Raw genomic sequence first — 8,890 nt, 5'->3', positions numbered from 1 at the left:
CCCACAACAGACCTGGCAGATGTGGGATAGCTGGAATGTGCATATCTAACAATTCTCTTCTGTGCCATCATTTGAAGCTGTAGGAGTGCAGCTATTTGGCTGTAGCATGAAAAAGAGTGATGAATGTGATGAAATACAGATTTCATTTATAACCAGGGTTTAAATACTGTTCAGGTCACGAAAACAGATTAGTGCTTGGGGACAAAAGGTTCACGAAGAACTCCTTTTTCAAGGTGGAGGTAGGGGTGCAGTACCACAGCAATTAAACTGAAGTGACTAGGTAGTTATTGAGAGTATATAAAAATAAATACAGAACAGGAACTGCAAAAGGATGAAAGTTTGCTAATTGCTCTGGCCTTGTGACAGCCTTGCTGGGGACTCACAGTCGGATTAATCATGATAACAGATAAACTGGATTGCTTCACAGGAGATTTTATATTCATAGTTTTGTGGAGAAGTTTAAATTTGTTTCAGGGGCCTCATATCCAAGATAAACCCAAAACAGAAAAGAAATCAGATAGCTGTAAAAATGAGTTATGAACTTTCTCAGATGACTATTAAGTCTTGATCAGTTTATAACAGATCAAAGAAAGTAGTTCCCAATGGAGGCAGGACTGTTATAGCAGAAATTGTGCTCTTATCAGAGCCAAATCCTTATCCTGAATTCAGATGTAAATGCAAGCTTGAGAAATGAATCATTTTTAAAGATGACTGCTCACAAATATAAATTTCAGCAAAGGTGTTTCAAAGATGGATTTGTGGCATATAATGTCCTGCATCTGTGTGCTGGATCAACTTTAAAAAAAAATAAAGTTTAAAAGATACAGTCTATATAAGGTTCAAAACCCCAGGAAAACTCCCTATTATTTTAGGAATAGGGGGGTATTCTGCATTTTTCATGAAAGTGAGTTCATGGGAATTTTTCTTTGGGAAGAATATCAGTACTGAATAGAGAGATATGACAGGTCAGAGAGACACTCACATTACTGCTGAGATCAAAACCACTAAGGTTAAAAACAAACCTGTTTCTCAGTCTGTGTCTTGCTGAGGTTTTTAAACAGCTCAATTATTTCTTCCAACAGAAGATGTCTGTACGGTATTTTACTTAGAACAGGGCTCAGTGGTTGGCAAGTCAGTGAAATTACAGCTATTCAAGTTCAGAAGCAGGGAAAGAGGAAATGTTTTCTGAACAACTTTTACTGTATCCCATATATTTCAAAAAGGGTGTGCCTGACTGGAAAATCTTTCATGTGAGAGAACAACCTGATTGTGTGAGGTCCTTCTCACAGATGTCCAGGTGGGGAATAGGCTTGGTAGTTAATACTGGAATGATATGACCCAGTAAAACTGGGAAACAGAAATTTTCCTTCCACCCTGGAAAGTTTACATATTGTTTTGCCTCTGGTCAAAAATTTAGTTGATCTGTGAGGGAAAGAGAACAAGCCTTCACTTACTGTGGGTGTGTGAGGACAGGAAGAAGTGGAGGATTCAGCCTTTTCTGAAATTTCCTGCAGCTTTGGGCTGTGTATGTCTGTGGGGAGGGGTATTGCTTATCCCAATCATGGTCAGAGCAGTTTGAGAGCTTCACCAGTCTCACTGGTCCCGCTCCCTGAGACAGCTCTTGTATCAAGGACAGGAGCCACAGGCTCACCATTCTGAGAGCTGTTCCCTGTGCACAGGGAATATTCTCAAAGGTCAGGCTCCATTAGTATTATGGTCCATTTTCACACCTCCAGAGACCATCAGAATATACAGAAGTTATATGAATTATAAAAAGAAAGTTGTCCAAAGCAGGAAGACATAGAATCTGCTTTTTGAATATATTATAAAGTACAAGAAGGACATGACTCTGGGCTGAAGGAAATCCGTTAGCCCGTAATTTCTCTCCTGGCTTTAGTGGAGTTAGTCCAGGTTTTAATTGAGCAGTTCAGCATCTGGCAATGTTTACAGAACTTGTCTAATTAGATCCATTTGGATTTGATGTTTTCAGCTATTGAGACCTTAAACCATTTCACCAAAGTCACCAGATTCAGGTTCCATAAGCAGGAAGTGAAGACATCACTTGTTTTACAATGTCATACATTCCCATGGGGAAATACATGTCTTTCTGGGTTTTTTCTTCAATTCCTTAAGCTATCCTATGACCTGTGCTCCATAGTCAGATTGTTCAACATCCATTTGTTGCATGACTCCTGAGCCTGAGATTTTTTAATCACCTAATGATGACGACTGTTCTCCTCCAAAACCATTTAAATACAATCCGGTCCAATTGGTCGGCTTTGTCGGGGTGCTGAGCCAGCACGTTGTTTGAGTGCCAAGAGTCAACGAAGCCAAAAATCAGGGTCAAAAGTTGCTGTTAGCTGGCACATATCTCCAGCAGACTTTATAGAATACCCTGATTAAAGCATTTGTTAAATCTTGACTGATTTTTTTCCCCTTTTATAAAACAGTTTCATCAAATTGCATTTTTTCACTCTCCACGTGATTTCGTGAAGAGGTCTGTGATCAGAATGATGGAATAGCAACCTGAAGCAAAAAGCAGGATTTCTGCCATACCAGTGGGATTTGTGTTATTGTACATTATTAAACAGTTTGGTGACAGGTACTATCTCCTGCACTAGCCCAAGATTTTTTGCACGGAGTGCCACAACCACCGCTGGAGCGCTGGGAACTGCTGCTGCACCGACTGCAAAGAACCACCAGATGGTGCACGGAAATAATTAATAGAATTAATACTCTCGTGGCTTTGTAGCATAGTTTGGGTTGGAAGGTGCCTTAAAGATGGTCTATTTTCAACCCTCTGTGTCATGGATTGACCCTGGCACAGTGCCAGTGCACCCATGAAAGGTACATTTCCAACATGGTTACTGTGAGATGTGACCTGGAAACAGAACAAAGCAGTCTCCATCTTGGGAATGGAGGGAAAAAAACAACACTTTATTAATCTACAACATAAAGACAAAAAGGAAAAAAAAAGGAAAAAAACACACACAACAATCCACAATGGAACACTCCCAAAACACTCCTCCTCCCTCCAGTCCTCTAACATTCAAATCTCAGTCCAATACCCTCCTTCACACAAGCTCCCCCCAGTTCATCAGGAGAGAGGAGTCTCCTTCTTGCACCATGGGCCTCCCCAGGAAACACAGTGGAACCTCCTCTGCTTCTGTGTCACAAGTGGCAGCCGCCCAAAGAGAATCTGCCATGGAAGATTCTCCATGTCCAGTGCTCTCACCACCGCCCATGGATCAAAATTGCTTCTCAGGTCCTTTTAAGAATGCTTTATGGCCCAGTTCCAAGAAGTGGCAGCCTCTCACCATTTGGGACACCTGTCCCCCCCATATTTACTCCCCTGGGGCCTGGGGGTCTCAGGAATAGAGAACCTTCACTGAAGGCAGAGGGCTCCCCCACACCCTCAGTCTCCGTTCCCTCTACTTCTCACAACAGCTTTGTCAGTCCTGGCTTCTGACCAACCACCTCCCCCAAGGTGCAGTCTCTACACCACAGGAAGAAATTGGTTCCATCCCGTGGCCATGTAAGAGAAAAGTCCAGCCAAAAGGCCACTCCATTATCTCCTCCATCTAGGGCACTTCTCATCTGCTGACATTTCTTCACCTACTCAAGCCGTCTTCTTCTTACACATCCTCCGTCCCCTCTCAGTTCTCAGCTGGGGAGGATCATTGTCTCAGCATCAAAGGGGTTAAAACCTCAGCTTCCACTGTCTCAGCACCAAAGGGATTAAAACCTCGGCCGTGGTCTACCAGCTGCTGGGCACCTTGACCCCCCTCTTCTTTTCCTGGCCATGGTGCCAGCAAAAGATATCAAATTTCAAGCCAACACGGACTCTCTATCACTCTGGTTACCGATTAGTTTGACCACAATTTTCCCAGAAACTCACTTCCTGGTCAAACCATGACACCCTGTCACTAGACAAAGTTGCTCAAAGCCCCATCCAAGCTGGACTTGAATTATCATGAGAGGAAAAGTTTCCAGCTGGCCTTTTCCAGCCTTGGCCATGGCTCAGCCACTGCTTGGTGAAGTTTTATCTCACTTTTGGTGGAGATAGAAGTGAGTCTCAACTGAGGGAAAACTAGATGTGACTTTGTGGTTTTACATCAACCCAGCAGATTTGTAGTTAAGCTAGGTTTGCTTTCAGGGGTTTAGATGAAAAATGTAGACACTGACACATGGAAGAGCAATTGAATAATTTTTTTTGAGATTTAAATGGAGTTCGTTGCATGTTGAAGTGTGGAAAGTGGTGCAACAAAAGTACAGTCCAGCTGTGTTTGGTCATCTTTCAAAGTTCAAATCCACAGTCAATCCAGGGTTAATTGATGGATGAACTTTTTGCATCCAAAATGGTGAAAAACCTGCTGATTTTTTAGGTCTTGTGCAGTTTCTACTTCCTTGGGCTTATCTGGAAAAAATCTGGCAAACGCATTTTTTGTAGTTTGTGCTTGGCCCAAACTCAAAAGTTTGGAGTGAAGTTTCAGTCCTTAGGTGTGAGTCCAACCTCTCATTTAGGCATTTGGCATTTGGCTTTTAGGTGCTATTTGGACCTATAACTGATCCAAATATGATACAACACAGCTGAGCATGTACCATTCTGTCACAAGAGGAGGTAATCCAATGGTATGTGTCTTCAGAGCCTTCCTAGTGAACCAGAACTCTATTAAAAGTATCACTGATAATGCCTGTCTCTTTAGAATAAATCTTAAATACCTTATTATTTACCTCGTGTGGTTTACATTTGGAGGTTTTACCTGTGTGACTAACAAGGACTGAACTTCATTATGCATCCTTGGCTGGGGAATGTTTTCCTTGTGCACAGGGGACTCTGAAGTACAGTATTATGAGAACTTATTATTGCAGGAGAGGGAAGCAAATGGAATCCACTTGTTGCTGTGAGCAAATCTTAACTTTCTAAACCTGTTGAACATAATTTAAACTCTTATACTTTCTGGAATTTGTAAGGTGCAGAGCCCTTTTTGTATATACAAAGAAGATGAATCCTTGTACAGATTATTGTCATTATCTTATCCAATTTGTGCAAGATTTAGCCCATTGTGAATGCTCCTTTATAGTGGATTTTGGAATAGCTACAGATAATACAATAACAGCAGCATTTACAGGGATAATGTTTCTCTATCCCAGAATGCAGAAAACCAGAGGTGTAGCCTGAAAAAAACCCACCCAGGATTGTCCACTCAGCCAAAACAGACATCTCTGATATGGAACAGCAACATGAACTGTAGTGAGGATTAGACTAGTTATGGAAATCTTGTGTAATACAGGCTTTTACAGACAAAGGGCCAGAAAAAAGACCATCACTGAAATGACAAGAAACCTAGGGAGCATATGACTACCAAAGCTTTAGGTGGGCAATTTCATTAAACTCTTTCTTTGCCCAATGGAGAAAGACAGGACCTGCATGGCTTTGGATTGCTTCTCACAGGGTCTGACCTCTTCCTGAATCAGGTGCAACAATTTAAGTTTTGATTCTTTTTTTGGCACCCTAGTAAGGGTCCTTGGCTGTCATGGATACCTCCGGTGATGAACACTTTCTTCCATGTTTGGTGTGATGTATTAATAGGGAGTACAAGCTATTTTCTTATGTGAATAGTCTTCCTTCCTTTTCTTTAGAAAGAAAAAGTGTCATATTACATTTAATTAGGATTTTTTCCCCTAGGATTTTGCAGGACAAATGTTCATGAAGAAACCAACTAAAAATCCCTCCCCTAGGAGAGTTTATTCCAAGCAGAAATATTTTTTCCATCATTCCTTTACTGGTTTATTCAGATCCAAATTTGCCTGCTTCCTTTGGAAAGAACTGTCGGGCAATCAGAAGCCCTTACAGCATAGCCTACCCTTTTCCTGTACTGGTAGCATTTTACTGATTTATAGTCTTCCAGTAACTAAACCCACTTTCCATTAACATTGAATGCAGTAGTATTAAAAACTCACATGTTGAGAAACCTGAGCATTATTTGAGCATGTATCTAACTTGTAATATCTAAAGGATATAGTTCAGCTGTCATAATTTGTATAGAAAATTACATATATAAAATTAATTACCTGCTTGGGTAATTAAAAGAATAAGAAAACAAGGCAGCTGCTTGTCAGATTCCACATTTAGAAAGAAGAGATGAGATTTGTGGAATAAATTATTCTCTCAAAATAACATCTTTAGCCCTAGTCTTTAGAAAGTTTCTGTCCACTTAGATCTTTGAATTGCCTCAGCCCTGGGTAGAAACTCCAAAAATCCTGGATGTAAAACTTCTCTTTGCATTATTATTAGTGTCTGGCTTGTGTCCCACATTACAAAAATCTCAGAATGAAAGGCTTAGTTTTGCACCAGAACTATGTTCAAAAGGGTAAGATGAAAGGCACTTGAAAAATTACTTTTAGCTACATTACTTGTGTCTTTAAGGAGAACCAGAAATACAGAATCAGGACAAACTAAGGCTCCAAAGGTCCTTACTAAAATAAGAACTAACAGGTGTTTTATCATGAACATCTTTGTTTTCTTACTTCTCTGGAAGTCAAGTTTCCAAGGAGTGTCTTGGATCAAGATCACCTTCATAGAAAAATTAAGTCACTGGAGCAATACAGCCAGAGAGGATTTTAGAATTGGCTCAAGCTATGCAAATTGTCAAACATTAAGGTGTTAGGGGGGTTAGTAGTTTATAGTATCTGTCCCTGAATCTGCATGGGGAGTGTAGTCCCCCAAGAACTGCCTCTGTTCCACCTTTCAGTGGGGACCTGCCTAAATTCCTCAGCCCTTCTTGCCAGGTGACTCCAAAGTGTGATGGATGTGTATCCATCTGGCGCCTGCCACAAAACTCTAGCTGTCAGAAGCATCACAGCTTTTTCTATGCCCAAACTGTATGTCTGAACAGAGGGAGCATTCTGAGGGACTGGAATGGATATTAAGTTCTTGAGTGGTATCTTGAACTGGTATTACGATTACCATATGAAATGCTGACTCCAAACAAAGGATTAATCACTTTAAACCACTCTAAAATGTCAACACCATTATTTATTTTTCACTATCAAAGTGCAAATGGTCTCCCTGTAAAAGAAAGACTGACCTTACCATTATCATAAGGTAATCACTCTCGCAGGGACCAGAGTCCTTTGGCTGCAGTTGCTGCCTCCCAGAGCTCAAGGACTCTGGTGATCTCAGGGTGTCCGCACTTTTATGTTTACTGCTTCTTCTGCATTGTCTAATAAGCAGCAGAGATACATTCCAAGGCTTTCTTTTACTGCACCACAAAATGAATGTGGTACAAGACAGATTTTTCAGCTGCTATGTTACCTTACAGAACTCTGCAGTACCATGTTGTCACATTTCCTGAGGATACAGAGGGCTTACTGGAAATACTTTGCAGAAGAAAGGATTGTTTCCCTAAGCTTTTCTGTTTAAATCACTCAGCCACATGAATCCTTTGACTGGACTATATTATCTTATAAAAATATATATTCAAATTTAAAAAAAATGTTATGTAATCCTATTAGAAGTTATCCTCTGTAGCTCCACCCAGCTGGGATACACAACCTCAGAGGAACTCAGAAACTGCTGTCAGTATCTACCAAACCCACAAATTAAGTAACTAAAAAAAGAGAACTGGTGAAAATACACAAAGAATTGACCTAAGGTCACCTGCTTGCAGAGAAATATTCAAAACTACAAATGATTCTATGTCTTAAGGACCAGCTCACCTCCTGTTCTGGAATGAAGCAAAGCCACAAAAGCATCAGGATTATGTTAATGTATTTTTGTCTTTAAATAAGCTATTCCCAGTTTATATAACATACAATCAGATAACTTCAAATAGGATATCATGATTAATAAACTTGTGACTACTTGTGGTTATAAAGAAAAAAATCTGAAGAGCTTCTAAACAGAGAAATACTGTGCTAGCAAAGAAACTTCCCTGTCCATTCAATAATTATTTCTTGCCCAAGCAATACTGTGTCTCCCTGTAAATTGTTTGGCCTGTTAGAACCACTGTAAGGTAATAAGGATGTATGAGCACTGTGCCTGCAGAATGGAAGGAGAATCTTTGTGCATGGTGTTAAAGAGCCACAATCTCTATGATCCAGCTGAAGAGCAATGGCCTTGTGAAGGGAGATGGTCCAACCCTCAGCACAGTGTGAGAGAAAGAGCTGCAGGAGACAGCTGGTTCACATGGGAATGATGTTGTTAACAGGATGAAGAAAAAGTGATGCTATTCAAAAAACCAAGAAACAGCAATGCCATTGAAGTATAAGATTGGTATTCCTTCGAAGACCAGTGAGAGCAGTCTGAAAGATAAAGGACACTTGTGGGTGTTCTCCACACAAAAACAAAAGGACATCCAAGTGCTCAGTCTGCCTCCACTCCCCAGTGATGTGGATAGCCCCCAGACAGCATGGGGGGCTGCTGAGGCTGGCGACTTGTAGAGATTAACTGAGCATATGCTTGTTCCTGCAAGCAGTTTTAGCTATAAAGAGGCTCTTCCCCATGTAATGATCTTGCTTATTTAGGATACAATATCTACTAATGTTAAGAACTGTTGGCAGACATAATTATATTCAAAGCTAGTATTGTATCTTGGCATTATGCATGCATCTCTTTCTTCATGGTCAAATATCTGTCATCACAGTTACTTCAAGAATTTTTGCCTATGCAACTGCAAAAATTACAACCTGAGTATTTCATTTTTGCTAAATGCTAGCCACAATCATTTCACTAAAAGACATGCATTTTGTGATCTGACTGGAATATTACTATAAATGTGTTAGGTTATATTAATTGAATCATAGAATATGCCGAGTTGGAAGGGACGGACAAGGATAATCAAAGCCCAACTCCTGGCCCTGCCCAGAACCACAAGAATCACACCTA

This window comes from Passer domesticus, chromosome 1, assembly GCF_036417665.1.
Source record: "Passer domesticus isolate bPasDom1 chromosome 1, bPasDom1.hap1, whole genome shotgun sequence".
Taxonomy (NCBI): domain Eukaryota; kingdom Metazoa; phylum Chordata; class Aves; order Passeriformes; family Passeridae; genus Passer; species Passer domesticus.
Note: the sequence above shows the minus strand (reverse complement) of the source record.